This window comes from Macaca nemestrina, chromosome 11 (genome assembly GCF_043159975.1).
Source record: "Macaca nemestrina isolate mMacNem1 chromosome 11, mMacNem.hap1, whole genome shotgun sequence".
Classification (NCBI taxonomy): domain Eukaryota; kingdom Metazoa; phylum Chordata; class Mammalia; order Primates; family Cercopithecidae; genus Macaca; species Macaca nemestrina.
In genome coordinates, this window is record NC_092135.1 from 74,433,262 (window position 1) to 74,452,839 (window position 19,578).

The following is a 19,578-nucleotide window of genomic DNA, read 5'->3' on the forward strand; positions in this document are numbered from 1 at the left end:
ATTGCTCATTGCAATAGTTAGAAAGAAATCAATTTAACTTTAACTCTCAGGTCTCCAAAAGGAAATAGAAATTAGCTTTATAATTATTTTACATGAAATCTTTAGAGCAATTTATATGCACTGCACATTTGAAACAAGGAAGGAAAAATCTAAGGCATTTCCTGCTGCAAGATTCAATTGTATGAAGGCAAAAGGGGCTAGGAGTAGTGTATTGCCCAAATAAGCATAGGGTGTATATACTCAAATCAACTAAGGGTTTATAGGAGCTGGATTTCATTGATTAGGACTATTCTTTCTCCTGAAAGCATCTGATGGGTAGAAAGTTTAAAAATAAAACAGTCCACTTGTTAGCTTGATTCAGCTTTGTGAGTATTGCTGATAATTCATCGACAAAACACATAATCAACCTCATTTGTAGAAAAGGGCAAGAGGAGAATCCTCAAATGGGGAAAAGCAAATTCCATCATAGATTCAAAAAGCCCATATAGGTTTTGTGGTGTTCTCCCTCTTATCTTTCTCTCTTAGTCCATCTTATGTAAAGATGCTGCCCCTGGCTTATGTCTTTGATATTGTTTGTCATCCAGTGGAATTTGTGCTGTGTCTTAAGAGCTCTTCTGAACCATAAGTAGTGTATTAATTAATTATTGAGCAAGTGAAACAAATTGCACATCCGTGTATTTTATAATTATTCTCCAATTAGATTTGGTTTATTGAGTTACAGGAGGAGGAGAATGGGATTTCTGGTTAGACTAGAGGGAACAGCATGCAGGGTTATGTTTTGAATTGGGAAACATTTTAAGCTTTCTTATTAAATAAAATCAGTCATTATAGGTATCCACAGCAGCTGGAAGAGTGTAGAGAGAATGTTATTCCAAGAATCAGATGCCATGTTCCTTCTTTGCAGGATTTCCCCAACTTTTGGAAAGGCTACAGCTCATATGCAAGTGCAAAATGCTGTCTGGAGAAGATATGCTGGAAAGGGAGAGAGAAGGAGTTGACATGTTATTGGCATGGGGTCAATAATGCAAAGGGTAAGAAATTTAGAGTATTTCAGATGGAAGAACAATTTTGGATCTGGGATATCAAGGAAGAGAAACAGAAATCACAGCAGACATCATATTCAAATGGTCATATGCCATAGACATACCATTTGAGAAAAAAATTTCTTGTACCCACTTCTGTTACTGCTAGTACATGTTTAGTGTGTGTATTCCTGAAATATTTGGTTACGAGCTTTGGACTGTTTTCCCTTGTAAGCTCTTCTCTCCTACACTAGGGATCCTCAACCAAGGTCCTCCACACTTGTCAACATTCTATACAATCTGGCCACTATCCCCTTTCAAATGTTACCCTTCCTGTGTTGCCTCCAGAAACCTCTGCATAGCCATCCATGCTGCTTCGTCTTCTGAACACTTGTCATGCCTTCCTGCACTTGTTCGGAGCATAACTCAATCTCTACTTGATCCTCCTCTTATCCATTTCCAGATTCTACCCAGCCTTCAATGTCCAGCACAAATACTTCCTCCCTTAGGAAGCTCCCCCTGCTTTCTCTACCCTGAGAACCCATGGCGCTTCTTTCTGAATCATTAGCTTGGCAACTTACTACATGCCATCATATATATTATTGCTTATATTGTTATTAACATTTTGAGGTGCTATGCCTTATCTTTCTTATGTGGCTGTTTGTCCTTTGAGAGCAGCAGCTGGGTCTTCTATCTTTATACTCTCCACAGGCTCTAGGACAGTGCCTGATGCACAGTTGGAGCTCAATGTACAATGGTAAATTTGTAAACCACAAAAACAAATTCTAAGTTCTAAGAAACATTTTTTCCATTCCTTGCAATTTCTTCTTCCCAATGATATTAGATTTATTAAACCTATTTTTTTTTTTTTTTTTTTTTTTTGAGACAGAGTCTTGCTCTGTCGCCCAGGCTGGAGTTCAGTGGCATGATCTCTGTTAACTGCAAGCTCTGACTCCCGGGTTCACACCATTCTCCTGTCTCAGCCTCCTGAGTAGCTGGGACTACAGGCGCCCACTACCAAATCCAGCTAATTTTTTTGTATTTTCAGTAGAGATGAGGTTTCACTGTGTTAGCCAGGATGGTCTCAATCTCCTGACCTCGTGATCCGCCCACCTCGGCCTCCCAAAGTGCTGGGATTACAGATGTGAGCCACTGCGCCCAGCCGAAACCTAATTTTTAAATTTGTTAGATGCTTAATTAAAAAAACTAATAAATTATTAGCTTTTAAAAATACTTAATTACTGTGAAGGAGGGAAGGAGGGCCCAAGGGATGTGAACTACTCTGTTTCTTGGCATAATACTTGTATTTTCTCATAAAATGCAGTAGAATAATATTACCTTAAGGAAATTACTTACCTTCATTAAAATTTGTACTTATTCTTGCTTCCATCCTTACTATTTGAGAATAACTGATGAACTTGCCACATGACATAAGTAATAAAAGGGGGAAGAGAAGATATCACATTGGCTTTCTGGCTCCTTTCATACAAAAATGTCCCAGATTTGACCTCTTTTCTTCAGTTGACACTCACCCATTGCTTCTGCTCTCCTTTCTCAGGTTAGGGCTGGGCAGAAGCCCAATGTGATATTCTGCTAAATCACTGAGCTATTGGAAATGCAGCATGCATCAAGAGGCAGCTAAGTGGTTAATTGCAATTCTTGGACTCAGCCAAACTAAAAGGCAGCTTGTTCACCAAGCCACCCTCCTTTTTCCTCTTTTCTCTGGAGCGATCCCAGCTCTAATTAAAATGTAATATTCTCCTTATGTGATTCCTTGGAAAAGTTTGTGGAATGACCACATAATACAGAGCAGGTTTTCCAGATGTTCCCTGTCTTGGCTGGTATTCTCATGCACAGAATCTCCACCCCCAAATTTCTCTTCTATATACTTACCAGATGACCTTCTCTCCCCTCCCACTTCTCCCCTGCTGTCCCTGATATATTGTACATAACTTTCTGAGTCTTATTGTTGTGCCTTCAGTGTATAAGAACCATTACTGAAGTGCAGTGGGCCAAGAAAAAAGTAATACTTGCCTCCAAAGAGCACTTTAATGCTATTTACAATGGAAAAAACAACTTTGAACTGCTTCCAAAATAATAGGCATTAAAATCACTTCTGTTTGCAGTTGAGATGGATTTTGCAGTAACCTTTCCAAACCTGCTTCCTCTGGATGTTTTTCAGTCCAGAGAGTGGCTTTCTCAATGAAAATTTAAAATGGTGCCCACATAAACACTTGACATACACCGCAAAAGGCAATTTTCCAACACTTACTCAAACAGTTGCTTGTGAAACCAGGGTCTGCAATCACACGATCCCAATGAAGATTGTACAAGCCTAGAGATATTATGAAACACTGTTCCAAGCTATGAATCAATAAAAGTGGCCATGATGGCATAGCCATCAGGTTTAGGCACATGTTCGATAAAGTGATCACTTAACATAGTTCCATGAATTCAATTTCCCATGCCTTTCCCCACACGTATTTTCCATCAACCTTATATCCCTTCAGTCTTTTAATCTGGGTTCATAAAATGTTACAAGGATTTGTCAGCCAGACGTTGCAAAATGGCATGCTGTAAGTGAAATCTATGTGATTTTTGTTTCATTTTTAATTCGTATAGGTTTTTTTCCCCACAATTTATGAATCCGTACTAATGTTTTAAAATTGTAATATTCCACTCACAAATTTGGATTCCTGGCTTCTTTTGAGATATCATTTTGGTCTAGCACTGGTCTGCTAGCACAAAATTGAAGGGCTGTCCCCTTCACAGGGGCAGGAATCTGCTAATTCTCTGGAGCTTCTGATTCTAGTAATTTTTTCTTTATCACCTCCCTGGCATTGAGTTTAACATTTTGAGTTATAACTTTTTCAGTTTAAATATTTTATAGCCAAAAATTGAGCCAAGCAAGACATTTAAAGCCATATGTTCTAAGTTTTTTTTTTTTAATTTAAATTCTTTCTCCGTAGTGTATTTCTTACTTATCTGTATTTTTGACATTGGATCCCCAAGTAAACTGAGGTTCATCACATAGCAAACCTACATGCTATGTTAAGAACAAGGGCTTTGGAGTTATGCAGCCTTGACTACTTTCTAGCTGTGTGGTGCTGAAAAAATTGCTTAAACTCTTTGTACATCTGTTTTCTTATCTCTAAAATAGGAATACTCCTTAACTCAGTAATTCTCAACTATAGTGTGCATCCAAATAATCTAGAGGGCTTGCAAAAACATGATTGCTGTTCCCATCCCCGGAGTTTCTGATTCAGTAGGTCTGGGATGGCGTCTAGAAATCTGCATTTCTAACAAGTTCACAGGTTATGTCACTGGTCTAGGGACCACACTTTGAGAACAACTGTGTAACCCGTTGGATGAAAGTTAAACATGATAATTTTGTAAAACACAGAGTGCGGTGAACTAGTCATTTTGACTGCAAGAAAAAGTTATATTTAACTTGTTAGAGGTTCAAAGTTTAACTCTTTATAAAGCCCAGTGAATTATTGCATTTGTATAAATAGTATTGATTAGTGGAGGTTCCACATGTAATGAAATTATTTCATTTCTGCAACCTATATATTTTTATAATGAAAAAGATAAAACTCACACCTTAACCATATTTTGGTCTTACTTTGGATCTCTTGCTCTTTCACTGCTATAAGGGGAGAATTAATAGATTTGTCATAAGACATTGGAAGGAAACATGAGCTAGAAAGGAATCATTTTATATTGCCATGAATAAAATCACATTGCATTCTTCCACTACCCCCTCCATCCTCCTCCCATACCCTCCTGGAATCTAGACCCAGTGATGGAGGATCACCCTAACAATGCAGCATTCCCTCTCATCTGCAGGGAACACAAAACAATCCGTGGTCCACTGGGTGTCTGCCCCTTCCCTCTCCCCTCATTGCCGCAGTGCTGGGCAATGAGACATGGCATGGCCTCATAGCAGACTCAAGAATCCTGGGAATGAGTTCTACATGGACTTAAAATCATTTAACAGATTTCTTCCTCCTCTCCCTCCCTCCTTCCCTATCTCCCTCCTTTCTTTTTCCTCTTTCCATTTTTCCTATACTTGAACATTAAATATCATAGGGATATAGTATCCATTTTGCAATACTGGCAACTGACACCTCTTTAAAAGCAACTCTAGAACCCAATCCTATTTGCCTGATTCTAAAAAAGAAGTTCTAGCACAGTATTCAGGCATATTCTACTCACAAAAATAGCCCTGGTGCATATGCAACAAACAGAAGCTAAATAATAACACCTGGAGTTGAATGTGTTATATCTGATTACAAATTTACGGATCCCTAATTTTCAAAAAGCTTAACCAATGCAATGTACTCTACTTCTTCCTGTGGTAGACCACTTGGGATTTCAGTGCCTCTTCATCTGGGAGAAATGGGAGTGAATGTGAACTGCAGGGGCTTGTGGAGGTGCTGGGGAAAGCTTACCCTAGTGATGGGCTTGTTGAATAGTAAATTTTGTTACCAAAGAAGGAAGTCTATGGAATCTCTTTTCTGAAGATTCCAGGGAATGTTCTAAATTCTGTTCTACCCAGAGACAGCAGACTGATCTGAATGACCTCCGAAGGATCCTTTCAAGACTGTGATTTTGTGAATGTTTTTGTTATACCAATCCACTCATTGCTTCCTAGAAGCTTATGAAGCTCCACACATTTTCTCCACTGCTTTGTTAACTGCCATGCAGTCTTTTACGAGCACTTCTAATAAAATACCCACTCCAGAGAAGCAGAGCCCATCAGAGTCAAAAATGGCTATGACTTAGAGCAACCTTTGAGATAGGAGCTCTCAATTGGTATTTAAATTTAAATACCGCATCATAATTCAGGATGCTAAATCAGTGTGTAAAAAAGGATCAATACACAGTAAAACTACAAGCAAGGCTGGCATAGACCACACAGCTTCTTTTTCCATCTAAACACTCCCAACTTGTCTCCAGATCTGCTTGACACTGCCTCATTTGACATTACTTAGTCCATAAAACTTTACACATTTATAATGGGCAACAGTAAGACTGGGCAGTTATTGTGGCATAAAAATAGGAGAAAGAAGTTACCAGACCATCAAATATGGACATCGTTTTCTAGCCAAATGCTTTATTAATGATAAATTAGCAGTCCCAAATTAACACAGATGTGATAAAATATCTACTTCATTGACAGGTTTTTATTATGAACTGTACTTACAGGCTTAAATTGAAAAGACCCATCTCCACAAACCACTTCCACATTTTGAATAATGTTTCACTTGTGATAGGTAAATAGGAAGCATTTTAGGAACATTTCAATAAATCTCATTTAGAGTGAGACTGATTTTTCTTAAGTAGACAAAGTTGAGTTGGAAGACTTGTAAAAAATAGATTGATTATTTCATGATGCCATAAGAAAGGAAACCACAATAAGTACTTTGCTGCTGACATTTTGAAAATCTAACATCCTATAGCTTGTTTGACTTCATTAGATTATACTAAATATTAGGAAGGTACAGAGCAATGGTGAAGAAATGAAACTAGAGAAACAAGGATGTACTTGCATAAAAAACTGGAAGGAAAAATGAATTCTTTTCATTGAACCACTATCTATTCCTTTCCATCCCACTTATGAGCCAAGTCAGTCAACAGCTATTTACAAGACATGGAAGCTTAGAATTACGTTGCTTTAAAGTATGAGGAATTCAATATTGTGGCCTAACAACTAGCCAGTATCTTTTTCAACACAAGAGCAAGCAGTCTGGCAGATCTCTGGAGTTCTAAACCAACAGACCAAGTTCCCCCCTTGATTGTTTAGGCCTCTATGAAGAAAGAAATGCAATCCAATAATGACGATATTGGCAGTGGAGAAACTCATCCAAACACCTATTAAAGCTAATTCAGAGAGACTTCCTGTACCCTGTAATGATATTTCAAGGCATCTTTTTTTGACTTGTGGTGAATTCAAATGTATGTAATGGGTCATAGAATAATAAGATTTTATTGTTCTTGGAATTGGGTTGAAGTATCTTCTTTACCTCCCACCTCCTTCATTCTATCACATACCCATGCCCTCTCTGCCCTGATCCCAATATGACCTCACCCACGTGTCCCTCAGGACCAATGCACAATGAGGATTCAGCACAGTTCTCACTGCCTTACCTCATTGGAGTCTTTGGATAACCTTCCAGGTATGGTTCTGAATCTTTTCCATAAAGCAGTAGCAGCCTTGCAAGAATTTTGCTATGAAAAAAAATAAAATGAACTGGACTTCATGATCAACCAGAAACAAGCGTGAACAGACCTGTTCTTAGACCAAATCAACATCTACCCCTCCCCTGACAACTATAAATTCAGAAGTCGTCACCACATAAAGTGCCTCATGCACAAATACTTGAACTCTGACTTCCTTTCAACAGCCTTAATGGTACTGCTTCCCATATCATTTTAACGTGTCCTGGTGTTGTAATGCCATAAATGACAAGCTTAACTATGATCATGGCTTTAGTTGCCGGGCCTAACTCCACAACACCTCTGTCACGTAACAGGCGACCCTGATGTGGCACACACAAGGGAACTCTGCCCCCATAACTCCCAGAGCCTCAACTCTCCCAAGCTTTTTCTTCTCTATTAGAATGCGGAGGCCTACAACCCACTACTGCAGAGTACAGACATGAAAATAATTAACCATCTCTTCTGTTCAGCTATAACTTATATTCCCTCTGAGGAGAAAAAATGGAGAGAGAGAGAAAAAAAAACTCCAGGCCCAGAGACCCACGTTTCATTTGGAACACTAGGGGTTCTTGGTAGAGATCATTAAAGTGGAGTTTGAAATATTTTCCTTTTCTCATCAAATCACTAGCCCTGTAATTGATGTCATAAAAAATATCTGTGTTCTGTTGCAGTGGGTTTCTCAGGTCCCTTCAAATTATCAATTATTTACATCCCAATGAAATGAAAGGAAGCTGCATTGTAAGGTCCTGAAATGCCACCAAGGAGTCTGAGGGTGGCGTCGTTAATCTTGTGCATTGCACCCATGAAGAGCGCATTATACTCTACTTGGGAAAGTTCATTTCCCCTTCTCTGTCATACATTATCGGTGGATTTTATTGCTTCTCCTCATAAATAGTCTCATTGGGCTTTTTGTTTGTTCATCTCTTCCACAATTTATACTCATAAGGATGAGAGGAAAAACACCAGTGCCTTCAGATTCCACAGACCCTTTTCTTTGGGTCTTGTGGGCTTTAGCCATTTCCTCCTCATTCCCATGGCATCCTGGAAGTTTTGTTCACCTACCAATATTCACATGGTCTGGATTTTAGGAAAAATTACATTTGCTAATGGCATAATTTAATTGGTATTAGGATTCATAGCCTTCCATTATTTCTCCTGCTTTAACTTCCCCCTTCCCACACTTTCTTCCCCTATTCACACAACAGAGTAATTCTAGCAAGATGAGATAATCACGCTGTTACTTTTCCATGGGGGAAGCAACAGAAAACATTTGATGATAAGTCTTAACATCCTAACTTGGCCATTATTCCTTTAGTAAGATGAAAAGGAGTCTTGGCTAGCACACTACCTTTTACATATTCTGGTAAAGAACTTTATAGGTATCGCTGGTAAAATCTGATACTGCACTTTGTACCAACACATTATTTTCAGGCTTATTTAGGATTGTTCTTTTATAGGCTTCATTGTAACAACTAGAGACAGTTTATGGAATCAGAGTTATATCTAAACTAGAGTGCAATAGGCTTTAGCTTTTCCATCATGGAAAGTACAGGTTGAAATCAACATGAATCTGTTCCTAATCAGCCTATGTCTCTGATCTACAGACTGTATAAATTTGGTTGCTATCAATGATAAGTCATGCAAGTATAAGTAGGGGGTGCTTATGTGGAGAAACCACTAAGAATATTCTAAAAATGTCAGAAGAAAGGAGCATGAATTTGTAAGAAAAAAAATGGGTACAAGCAAACCCAAGTAACCTTGTGTAGTCTTACCTCTACATGACCTATATTTTCTATTATAGGTCATGATCTCCTTTTAGAGAACAGCAAGGTAGCTCTTTCCAGGACTGAGGAGGGCATATATATTATTGTTCCCCATTTAGTCGAAGGGAATTTTTGAGAATAGGAGGGAGCATGCTGATTAGACAGGACTGCAGCCACGATTCTTTCTTAATGCTGCAGTTTCATGTTCTATATTTACTATTCCCTAGACATGTAGACATCTAAATTGGCATTAGGAGTGTGGGGGAAATTCTGCCAATATCTGGATCCTGAAAACCTCAACAACTTGATTAACTTCAGAGACTTGCAGTCCTACTTGCCAAGTATTATGCCATCCAGAGTTTCACAATACACCTCGCAATACAGATAACTAATATTCCTCTCTCCTTGATTTTCTGCAAAGAAAGGACTCTTTAGAACATAAGGGGATATGTTTATTTAATGCAGCTACAAGGAAGGTGAGGGGGACATTTTTGCAAAGTGATAAAAAGCTATTTAAACAATTAGGTGCCTGCAATGAAGACCCCAGCACTTGTGGTCTCAGCTTGGTGCTCCAGCTTCCTGTAGGATGGAGAGGCATCATATGGCTGACAGCTATGTGTTTCCTGTCCAGAGGAAGCAGAAGGGAGCCAAGAAAAAAAGAGAGTAGGGGAAGGAGCAGATGGGTAGAGCTAGAGAGGACTTCTAGCTCTCTCTGACCCCAGCCATGGTTCTTTTAACAGAATGTGGTTTTGTTGAGGACAAAGCAAATGCAGCTTAAAGAAGCCCCTGTAGACAATTTCAAAGCTGAAAAAAAAAATCAGGGTTGCTTATGTGGAGAAATTACTAAGAATGTTCTAAAAATACGGGAAGAGAAGGGCATGAATTTATAAGAAAGATAATGGGTACAGGCAAACCCAAGTCACCTGGTTTAGTCTTAACTCTCCATTATCTGTATTTTCTATTATAGGCTAGGATAAATGATTTCATCTATGTCAAGCTTAATGTTTTTCTTTTCTTTTTTTATCTGTTTTGTTTTGTTTTGTTTTGTTTTGTTTTGAGATGGAGTTTCGCTCTTGTCGCCCAGGCTGGAGTGCAATGGCGCGATCTTGGCTCACTGCAACCTCCTACTTCCGGGTTCAAGTGATTCTCCTGTTTCAGCCTCTCAAGCAGCTGAGATTATATGCATCTGCCACTACACCTGGCTAATTTTGTACTTTTAGTAGAGATGGGTTTCATCATGTTGGCCAGGCTGGTGTTAAACTCCTGACTTCAGGTGATCCACCTGCCTCGACCTCCCAAAGTGTTGGGATTACAGGCGTGAGCCACCGTGCCCGGCCGAGCTTAATGTTTTTCAAAGCATGTTTCACGTGGGTTTTGTTGGTTGTTCCTCGAGTAAGTAGGTCTGGCTGCTGTCCTGCTTCCAGTTTTAAGGCTTGGAGGGGTAGGTGAAGGCTCGCCTGGTGTCCAGCAGTCTGGGGCAGGAAGGACATCACTTAGCTTCTGTTTATGGTTTCTCCCCTACTCAGCTCCCCTAGAGTGCAGCCTCTGTCTCAGAGACTCCTCCGTCCTTCTATTACTCGGCAGGGCACAGTGCTGTTCCCCTTTCTCAGTGGCAGCTCTGTAAACGCTGATTGATGAATTAATTGGCAACAGTGATAATGACTGCTCTCAAGTACCTACAACAAAAGTTGTTGTTTTCCTCAGGGATCTGCCCAGAACTGATGTACCTAGGGTTGGCATTAGAAAAATAATGAAGAATATCAGCAGATATTAGTGACTGAGGAAGCAGGCGCCAATTTAGCTGTAGACACCACACTGAGATTCACACAATTAGAAGTTTACAGTCAACTGTTGGATGATACAGTCCATTAATCTTTCTAACAGTTACATGGTTCCATTTGGACCAGGCTCAACTCTTATAAAACGCAGACTCATTACACTGACTCAGACGGGAGCCGGGAGAACATGTTCAAGGGCAGCACCGCCATTGGCACACGTACTTGAGGAACTATTTTGGCATCTTAAATGTGAAATGGAAGTTAGGCAGATTCTCCGGAAAGTCAGTCCTTGCTTTTGCTTATCTAGTCCTTTGCTCCTCTGTCCTGCTTGTCTTGTCCGCTTGGGCTGGGAATTCAAATACAAAGAAAAGGAGAGCATCTGTAATCATCTGCTCAGAGAACATGGCCAGGGAGTTTTACCAAAGTAGATTTAAGAACAAACTCATCCTGTTTGGGAGGCAGTGGAATAGGCAGCCAGTGTAAATACAGCAACTCAGAAGATGAAGTGGGTAATTTGACCTCTCGAATAGCGTTTGGAGCTTGAATATCCAGTCGGATTATATTGAACAAATGAGCACACAGTTCTCAAATCTACGGCCTTAGAATGATGGGGAGAACGCTGTTTCACCTATGTCCTTTCTATTACAGAGACATGCCTCTTGGCGTTACGAGCTTGGTGAATGTAATTTCATTACATCTGTATCGCCACTTTTTCAGCTGAGAAACGATGTCTTAGAAAAGTAAAATGACTCACCCAAAGTTACACAGCTGTGAAGTGAGCAGGCAAGCATATGTAAATGGACCCCAGGCTTATCGAGGCCATGCTCTGAAATCTACCTTGGCATTACCAGAGGGAGAGGCTATAGTTTTAGCTTTTGTTAATAATTTTAACTCCAAAGAGGAGGAAAATGAAGGGTAAAATATGAGGAAGTTGGGAGAGAGAAATGTAGAAATGATGTTGACTTCACCTACATCACCATTGGCCTAAACTGGCTGTGCAGTCAGAGGAAGGGGACATTTGGATGTGGTTCTATGACGCTTGGGAATGAGAATTAAGATTTATCTGAGATCAGTTAACAAGTAGGCATCCTAATAACTGCTTAAAAATGCACGTGAGGCTGGAAAATATGCTGGCTCTGGAGGAGAATATAGAAACGCTGCAGGACTGTCAGTTCTAAGCATTATTACTATGCTGCAGTGGTTTCCAATGACTATATAGTTCTGATGCATGTGGCATGGGTCTTTCCACTTAAAACCACTTTCAGGATCTTTTACACACTCTCCTTGTGTTTTCATAAACTATAACCACTGTAATCAATATAATCAATATTTCCTACCAATAGATTCTGGTCGTTGAGCCCTGAGCCAGTTCTGAAAAGATGGTTCCTGGAATCTTAACAGTGATGAAGTCATCTTGATCATCTGCATATGGATTGTCTATGGCCAATTTTTTAATGCCATTCTGATTTCTCACAGCCCACAAGATCCTTCTAAGCCAGCTCCTTTTACACTCTGTCACTGGGAGCAAGGGAGGGCACATTAATTTTAATATTGGCTTTAGTCAGACCTCATTAGGAAGGTCAATATACTGCCATAATCTCACTAAATAATATGTTTAAAACACTAAATAAATAACACTTACGTTATCCATAGTTTTGGAACATCAAGGCAGCTTTTATTCTTCCAGTATCACAGCTTATTTAAGACTGCAAAGGAGTTTTAAGCACATTACTTTTGGCTTCTCTCCAACAATGTTGCAATATGATATTTAGAGCTTGTGAATCAAGAGACAAACATGTATGGCCAGGTGTGGTTTGACATAAAAATTTCTGGGAGACAGTTGGTCTCTGTGTATGATAAATGATCAAAAATCCCATTCATTTCTAAGGTCTGTGCTTTAAAAGGAAAGGTAAATATACCGAAGGCTTCCTTTTCTTTGGTCGGCATTTATCTTCTCAAGTGTGGAGGTCCATTTGATTAATGTGTAGTCATTTAAGGAAAAAGATGTCTTCTTTAAATTGCATGAAATATGAAATGATTAGGTCATGCTTCTGGGGAGTTTTTATGTCCAATTACTTAAACTTTTTAAAACTTTTTTTTTTTTTTTTTAAGTTTTGTGTTGTGTGCTCCAAGGAGACTCTCATATCCCCTGCATAACTCAATAGATGGGGCAGGCCGGGCATGGTGGCTCTTGCCTGTAATCCCAGGACTTTGGGAGGCTGAAGCAGGAGGATTACTTGAGTCCAGGAGTTTGAGACCAGACCTGGCAACATAGTGAGACCTCATCTCTACCAAAAAAAAAAAAAAAAAATTAGCCAGGTGTGGTGGTGCATGCTTGTAGTCTCAGCTAATCGGGAGTCTAAGGTGGGAGGATCACTTGAGCCTAGGAGGTTGAGGCTGCAGTGAGCCATGGTTGTACCACTGCACTCCAGCCTGGAGAACTGAGCGAGACCTTGTTTAAAAAAAAAAAAAAAAGATGGGGCTATTTTCTGATGTGGATCCTTCTTTAGCAGGGGTCTTCCTCTGCTGACAGTGATGGCTTTGAATTCTGGCTGTGCCTGAGTACTAGTAGGTAGTGGTCTCATCTGGTGGGCAACCACATGCCAATCTATCCCTCTTTCAAAGTTTCATTAATTATGAAAGACAAATGTCCATTCTAATTTGGAAATTACATTTTACATTGTTGGCCATGGTACCACATTGAGGCTGCTGCTTTTCATTATATTATTATCCAGTCTGGGTTTTTACTTTTGTTGTGTGCGTGTAGTCATTTTCCCCTAGTGGACTAACATGGTTTCAAACACTACATAAATAACCCAGTTCCATTTGCTAGTTTCCACAATTTTTAAAAATCAAGATACCAGATAAAATAATGTTTTGATGGCTAGAGTCTATTATCAGCATATTACACAAGACTGGTCTTTGGAAAGGCATAAATCAGATAATGCAGTTTCAGTGATCTGTGCTCTTCTGGTTTTTTAACACCTTCTGTCAAGGCTGCCTTTACCTGCATCTTTTGATAATAAGAGAATTAGATCATTGGCATCATCACAAGATGCATCTAGCAGCAGCATTTCTTCATTATTATCATTACCAGGGGTTTGTGGTGTTGGATTTCTTTCAGTTCCATTTGTTTCATGTCTATATGTTTCTGGGTTCTGATAGCGCCTCTCTCTCTCTCTCTCTCTTTCTCTCTGTGTGTGTGTGTGTGTGTGTGTGTGTGGTTTAAGGATACAGAGAGATAGACTGAGAGAGAGACTAACAGAGACATTGACAGTGAGGAGAAGAGAGGTTGGTAGAAAATGAAAAGAAGTTGGGGCTGGGTGCAGTAGCTCATGCTTGTAATTCCAGCATTTTGGGAGGCAGAGGCAGAGGATCATGAGGTCAGGAAATCGAGAACATCCTGGCTAACACAGTGAAACCCTGTCTCTACTAAAAATACAAAAAATTAGCCAGGTATGGTGGTGCATGCTTGTCATCCCAGCTACTCGGGAGGCGGAGGCAGGATTATCACTTGAACCTGGGAGGCGGAGGTTGCAGTAAGCGGAGATTGCGCCACTGTACTCCAGCCTAGGTGACAGAACGAGACTCTGTCTAAAAAAAAAAAAAGGAAAAAGAAAAGAAAAAGAAAAGAAGTTGGAAAAGAGAGACTGGATAATGGTGTGCTGGGGATTCCTTCCTTTGCCCTGATCACATCCCTACCCCTATTCTTTACCTACCACACCCCTACCCCTATTCTTTATCTACCACACCCCTACCCCTATTCTTTATCTACCAAGTAGCCTATGAGGCCTAGTCAGCCATTCCTCAACAGAGGGGCAGTGTGGCTTCCTTTGAGACTGTTCCTGGGTTTTCTATCCTTTCCCTGTCTACCTTCCCACCCTTCTTCAGAATCAGAGGCCCTGAAATGTGTTGCATAGAGGATGTCTCACACAGAGAAACACAATTTCCCTATCTATCTTTCAAATGGCCTGTTCTAGACTTAGTGGCACATGAGGAAACATTCTCTTTGTTTCTGTATAAGCTGTCACTCCCTCTTCATGTCAAAGCTTCTGGTTTCATTCAGCCAAGATGAGTAGAAATGATTTCCCACATAGAAATCCTTGAAGAGAGTTCCTTTTTCCTTCCTTCTTCCTGAACACACAGCTGAACTGTTCTTCCTGTGCCTGGGGTATAAAAGTGGGACCATGAGACTAAATTTTGGCCAACAGAATGTGGGTAGAAGCTATGCTGGCCACTACCAGGCCACTAAACCTTCTGTGCAATCTTCCAAGCTCTGCTTCTCACTGTCCTTGGGCTGGAAGTAAGATATTCTGAGACCCTAGAAGACAGAGGATCCTCATGATGGAGGGCCCAGATCCGTGTCTCACTGCTAGGAAGAGGTGCTGCCAAGTGAGCTGCCTGGCCAGAGACATTCACACTGGTCTGAGTGAGCAGCGCCAGAGATTTAGGGTTATGACAACTGTTAGCATCACATCAGAACTGCATATCTGGGATTTTTTTTTTTTTTTTTTGAGAAAAAAAATCTGGTTGTGGTAGTTTTCAGAAAAGTCTTTTGACTTATAAGAAAGAAACTAGGATGCTGCTATCTTTGAAAAAAGAATAAATTTTTAAAAAGCACTGATAACATCTTCAGATCTAATATCCAACATTGTGCAGCATGGTCAATTTTCAAGAGGATATATATTTCCAGGAATAATCAGGACATTTGCATTATCCTCAGTTTTGGGAAGAAATTATTATAAGTGGTTCCATTTGTACATTAGTGAAATCCCTAATCCCATGGTGTGCTTGTCAAACGACTGTTCGTTTGCAGGTATTCAACATTTCCAATAATAGTATTCCCTTACCTGCTTTTAAATCATTACTATTTTTATAATGGCTTCATTATTTCTTAATTGTCCTAATTTTTTTCTTACCCATTCTTGTTAAAAGCCGATTAAAATGTGAATAATTTCAACATCCCAAGCATTCTAGAAACAAAATGAATTTCAGGTTTACATCCATTCATCAGTAAAAGGCAGAAGAGGAGGGCAGGATGGACAATTCTAGATTAACTTCAACTGAATTTAATTATGCCTTTATGCCACATCCTCATGGCACTCAGAATGTGGCAATGTCAGTGGTATTTATTGCTCATTCAGTCCTGATGAGGACACTAAGGTCTAAAGAGGTCTGCACAGTTAGATAGTGATGAAGACAGGCTAAGTCCGAGGTCTAACAATTTCCAGTCGGAGGAGCTGTGTGGAACTAAACCTGTTAATGTAAGTGGGTGTTCACTCTCTTCAGCACTGTGTTCTGTCTCTCTGGTTTCCTCCCCTGGCCCTAACCTAAGGCCCACAGGATAAAAGGCACTAACAAATACTACTGATGCATTGGGAGGTTGACATCTCTAGGTGCTTCCACCAAACACAGAGTTCAACTAAACCTTTTGACAATGTATTTGTGAAGGTTGCTTTCTATCACCACCCCTCTCCATTCCCTATTTCTTCATTTCACTGGCTATTCTTGCTTGAACCATCTCTGTGCAAAGCATGATAGGAAGAAATGTTCTATTTCCTGCAATTGTTAGAATATCACCCTCTTCTGTGTGGTAACAGTCTTCTAATTAATTAGGAGAATCACTACCAGCCAATCTATTTTCTCAGGCATAAGAACATTTTTTCCCCCTTAGTTCAGGAATATTGAATTCTTGTCTTGGATGATCCTTTAAGTAGCTATGTGACTTTGAACTAAACTCATCACCTTTCTGACCCTTAGTTTTCATCAGTTAAATTAGGGGTTAGTTCAGAATGCCACTGTCTCTTCCAGTTGGAATTAATCAATCAATTCAACAATATATGACAGGCACTGTGGAAGGTCCTGAGAATTTTAAAGGAAGAAGAAGGAGGAGGAGGAAGAGGGGAGGAGGGGAGAAGGGGAGGGAGGGAGGAAGGAAAGGAAGGGAGGGAAGGGAGGGAAGGGAGGGAAGGGAGGGAAGGGAGGGAAGGGAGGAAGGGAGGAAGGGAGGAAGGGAGGAAGGGAGGAAGGAAGGAAGGAAGGGAAGGAAGGGAAGGAAGGGAAGGAAGGGAAGGAAGGGAAGGAAGGAAGGAAGGAAGGAAGGAAGGAAGGAAGGAAGGAAGGAAGGAAGGAAGGGAAGGATTTCCTGTCCCAATCTGGCTTGAAGTTCCTGCTTTTTCTAGATGGAGTGATGAAAATTAAGGGGTACCTGGTTTTCTGGGTAAGGTCTGGTTTCCAAAATCACACTGGGAAATGCAGAATCCAGGGACATCCCCTGAATCTGTCTGGATTCAGCCTCCATTCTTTTTTTTTTTTTTTTTTTTATTACCCTGGATAATGTTCTTGAGATTTGAATCACCTATCACTTATATTAAAATTCCTTCTTTGGCAAGGTGCGGTGACTCATACCTGTAATCCCAGCACTTTGGGAGGCAGAAGCAGGCGGATTACGAGCTCAGGAGATTGAGACCATCCTGGCTAACACGGTGAAACCCCATCTCTGCTAAAAATACAAAAAATTAGCCGGGCTTGGTGGCACACACCTGTAGTCCCAGCTACTGAGGAGGCTTGAGGTAGGAGAATTGCTTGAACCCGGGTGGCAGAGGTTGCAGTGAGCCAAGATTGGCTACTGCACTCCAGCCTGGGCAACAGAGCGAGACTCCTTCTCAAAAAACAAACAAACAAAAACTCCTTCTTTTTACGTTTCACTTGTCTCTTGTTCTCCTTCTAGTTTTTTTTTTCTCCCCTGCAAATTGTCAACATTTAAGAATTTAACCTGGGCATGATGGCTCATGCCTGTAATCTTAGCATCTTAGGAGGTGAAGATAGGAGGATTCTTTAAGTCCCAAAGCTTGAGACCAGTCTGGGCAACACTGAGAGACCTCATGTCTACACAAAATAAAATAGAAATAAATTAGCTGGGCACGGTGGTGGGCACCTGTAGTCCCAGCTACTTTGTAGGCTGAGAAGGGAGGATCGCTTGAGCCCGGGAGTTTGAGGCTGCAGTGAGCCATGATCACACCACTGCACTCCAGCCTGGGTGACAGAAAATAAAAACAGAGAGTTGTGTTTTAGATTCTCTACGCAGGCCACCCATTGATGCACTTATCCTGGCATCCAGTTCTTCCTATATAGACCTTTGTTCATTTGCATACACTTATATGTATTTACTACACTATAATTCTTATGCTTTATTTTACAGTTTTCTTAATATGTTGTTATAAAACTATATCTGATTGATCAAAGGAAAGCAGTTCCTTCTCTCTTCCTCTATTTCTCTTTGAAATGTTGAATACTTGTCGATCATATCAAACTAGGGTCAGAGGAAATTTGATGGAATGGTGGAGGCAGCCCAAGGAAGTCTGCCTACCAAGAGCCTCCTGGAAGTCTGTGCTTGGTCTGCTGGTGCAGAACCTCTACAGTCCATTCTGTTTTCTCATCCCAGACAGCTCTGATGCTCTGCAAATCTAAAACATGTCCACCAGCTGGTCTCCATTTTATGTCTTCTCCTTTATTTATTTGCTGTTGGCAGTGGATAAACCAGAGATTGTCTGTGTCATTTCAAACTTCAGTTTGTGCCAACCCCTCTCAGCCTGGAGATAATTTTTCCCAACATGACCTTGTAATCTTTCATCATATCCTTCTTCCTCTAACTCACTCTATATTTGGCACATGGACCCAGCAAGGAAAGGGTCTTGGTTCATCCAGAGCACAGATGGGAGTTCTTTTGTGTCACCTGCCAGACAGTAGATCCAGACTTTATGCTCACTAGCTCACTCTGGTTCATGTTCATTATTTTGGAGTATACCCATCAGGACTGTCTTGGTTACAAAGGACAAAAAAGTCATCTTTAAGGTGATATTAGTTTTTTTCTTTTCTTTTCTTTTCTTTTCTTTTCTTTTTTAAGATTTAAGAGATTATATAATAATCCTAAAAACTAGGAGAAGTTTTGGCTTCAGGCATGGCTAGACTCTGGAGTTCAAATTTATGTGGGCTCAGACTCTTACTCACTCTCCCTTTTGTTGGCTTAACTCTTGGAGGGATCCTTTTCTTAGGATAGCCCCCAGCACCTTCGGTCTTACACCCTCCTGGGTTCATGTGCAGCTCAGCCAAGAGCTTCTGGGTCTGATTATTACTGACCAGAGTGGAGTCTTGTGCCTGTTCCTGAGATGATCATTGGGGCCAAAGAGAGGAAATATGTTCATGACAAAAGCTTGGGTTACATGTCTCCTTCAGGTGCTGGAGTGTGCCCAATCTCAGTGTACACTGAGGTTAAGGGATGTGATTCCTCCCAGGAAACCAAAGGTATGCCTACCAGAATAAGGAAAAGGTGACTCTGGCCAGCCAGAACACCAGAGGTCCGCTGCATCAGTATATTGCCTGACCATACATGTGCTTGACTCACTTCTTTTTCAAGATTATACTTTGAGAATATCAGTCTCATATGTTTTCATCTTGGTTTTCCAGTTGTGTCATTATCTCTGATTCTAACTCCTAGGCAATGAAGGAGTTCTCATCTTTTCAGTTCTTCAGCTTATACTTTCAAAAATCAGAGATGGTTTCTGTTATTTCAGTCTGTAAATCAATAGAAAAAAAATCACCATTGTACAAGGTTTCAACTGTTTCTCCAATCCAGCACACACATGGCGATGACTGCAGGGTGTTTATGGTTATGAACACAATATAACATTGTACATGAGGCAAAGAGCATATTTTGCAGTTCAATTTCATAAACTGTTTTCTAGTTTATCAATTCATTTATTCTGTTTTCATCACAAGAATTTTAACATT

General features: G+C 40.3%; 1 long non-coding RNA gene across 2 annotated transcripts; it reads right to left on the reverse strand.

The window, feature by feature from the left end:
• Positions 1–837: 837 nt before the first annotated feature.
• Positions 838–19,145, reverse strand: LOC105483177 (uncharacterized). Of its 2 annotated transcripts, none has more exons than XR_988072.2 (5): positions 19,103–19,145; positions 12,126–12,306; positions 11,011–11,134; positions 7,176–7,256; positions 838–972 (listed from the first exon to the last, which is right to left on the reverse strand). It is a non-coding gene; the product is annotated as an uncharacterized lncRNA (long non-coding RNA). The 2 variants fall into 2 exon arrangements; XR_011609890.1 differs by lacking the exon at positions 19,103–19,145 and adding an exon at positions 12,431–12,553.
• Positions 19,146–19,578: the final 433 nt, after the last annotated feature.